Raw genomic sequence first — 2731 nt, forward strand, 5'->3', positions numbered from 1 at the left:
CAATTTATTTGCAAAATATAAATTTACACAAGTCTTCAACTGAATAATACGTTTTTAAATATATTTAACTCAGTTTATTTAAGTAGTGTTTATTAGATAGGGATGTATCTTTTGTTTACGGTGGCAGTGTGAGATTAACCACACTTTCTTTCTATGTATTAAAGGTCACATCAAAAACGTTTGATGGAAATCGGCTGTACAATATAAATGTTATAACATGTGGCCAAGTGGATGCTCTGTTAATGTATAACGTAATAAGACCGCCAATTGGAAAGCAGCGAATTATCGATCGGAGCAGTGACACATGAAAACCGTACGAGCAGTCTAGAGTACTTTTCGGTCCTGCTTTCTGCCTAGCCCAGCCAGTTAAGTCCAGAACAGCTTCTGCGGTATGAATCATTATATTTTAAACATACTGGGTTTATATACCAATCAGACAGACCACATCGTACCATAAAATAGAAAGTGACATTTTTACAAGATTTATCCAAATGTGGCTGTGAATAAGAAAGATAGTAAATAATAGACAGGGGCATAATTCAGGAATAGTAAATCATATGACAATAGTTTATAGTTCAAAATAAAGCTGATAACAAAGGGACATGCATATGAATAGTTTAGTTATTAAGGAATTATATGACAAAAGCCATATGCATAGTATTGATCCATAAATGGATCCCAAAGTTACCATTCAATATTCTTATCGGGACATAACAGTAAACATGCTTACGATTTCCACGTTGTGTCCTTTAAGTACTCATGTGAATAGAAACCATAAGACGGACAGCGCAAACATATTTAACCTCAATTAACAAGCGGTCTTTACACCATATGGTACAAATGATCATTATCAGGCATTTTCGATGTCATCTTTGTATACAGAAGGAAATTGTGGTGAATATTGTGTTTTATGTTATCTATTCCACTGACATTCATTCACTTAAGATGCGTTTCACTCAATATAAACTGCTTTTAACTGACTATATGGTCAATCTTAAGAACAAATGAAAATGAAATACACATTATAATAATGAATATTGGATAGGTTTCAACTGCATTCACAGTTAAACTCTATAGAAATAAACATTCCGAATTCTTTTAATAATAAACCAAATTATGAGAAGGGGGTTTTGTGGAGATTTCAATAATTTTATATAGTTGAGATCATGAGTCAATTGAATCTAGACCACCATGGAAAACCTGGAAGCACTGGACTGCCGTTTCATCCTATTGTGGTATTACTCAGCAGTGGGCACCCACAATTCCACCTCGATATATATATATATATGAAACAATTAGTGTGAAACTATAATTTGTGGACGACCTCCGAGTGACGCTAGACTGACTTTGAGAGTGTTCACCTAATAATCAGGACACAATGAGGGTTATAAATCTATGTGAGGAATTATAACTATAATTTACAGTTGATGATTATTGTTAGGAATTAGATTTTGGGTTTTCATTACGAACTGACATCAACTATAATGCCAAAACTTTATTTATCGAAATGGATGAGTGAATTTCACTCCAAAATCCGAGACCCGTTATCTTATACATGATTGGTTCGTCCATAAATTATAGCCTCGTCGCCATTAGTCTCTTTGATAAATTTCGATAGTGTAATAAAAAGACAAAGATTATTAGAACTATGTGATGTATAAGAAAATTCAAACCCCCTTTATGTGTTCAAAAACAGTTTGTTCTCATCTTAAACCTACGATGGTAATGTTAGCTTATTATCCAAAGCGATTAGGTTTCACATTTTCATAGTTGAAAGCATGGGTCACTTGAAGCTAGACCACCAAAGAAAACCTGGAAGCACTGGACGGCCGTTTCGTCTTTGCCGTTTCGTTTTCACATTATTATTATTATATTATTATTATTGTCCTTGTTTCCTCTTACCCCCCCTCTATTTCCAGTCTAGTTGGCCTTTTACTTTTATAAAAAAATGTTCTCAACAAGTATATTATATATGATGAGATTGTTCGAAATGTATTGCGCTAATCTATCATCACATAGTTCTGATAATTTTCGTCTTCTTATTACACCATCGAAATATACACATGCGATATATACTACTTATATCTATCGATATAAGTAGTATGTAACACAGATCAGGAGTAGGAAACCTGGTAGCACAAGGCTCAATAGATCCACTTGAAAAGAACAGAAGGAGAAATATGAAGGGATTGTGAACTTGAAGAATCATACAGAACATAAAGGACAAATGATGGAAATCTACAAATGAAGTATCCGATGTATGTTTTTCATAATTTACTACTAAGAAATTCTATCATTTTATGTTTACTCAATTCAGTTGTTCCCACTGAAGTTCCTATTCATAACATACATTATTGAATAATGTTTATTATGTTTTCTACAATGAATAGTATGTTTTTGTTATTCAATTGCACGCGATATTTCCCTTTTATCTTTTTTATTTTTGTTTCCACACAACAGTTGACAACAAATTGAATAGTGAAGTATATTCAACATGTGACTGAATAAGAAAAAAAAAAAGGGAAACAAGAATAAAGTAGTTTCTCTTTTCTTACACATACATATACCCTTATAAACAAAACTTGAGTAGACATGTTTACCTAGACAATAATTGGATAATAAAGAAAAAGAAGAAGGAACCTGTATGACCATTTCAATGAAGAATCATCTCTAGATATTGTTTTTTTCTTCCTTTTGTATGCATGATTTAACTTTCAATGATTATTTCATT

Source organism: Schistosoma mansoni, chromosome 6, assembly GCF_000237925.1.
Source record: "Schistosoma mansoni strain Puerto Rico chromosome 6, complete genome".
In the NCBI taxonomy this organism is placed as follows: Eukaryota; Metazoa; Platyhelminthes; class Trematoda; order Strigeidida; family Schistosomatidae; genus Schistosoma; species Schistosoma mansoni.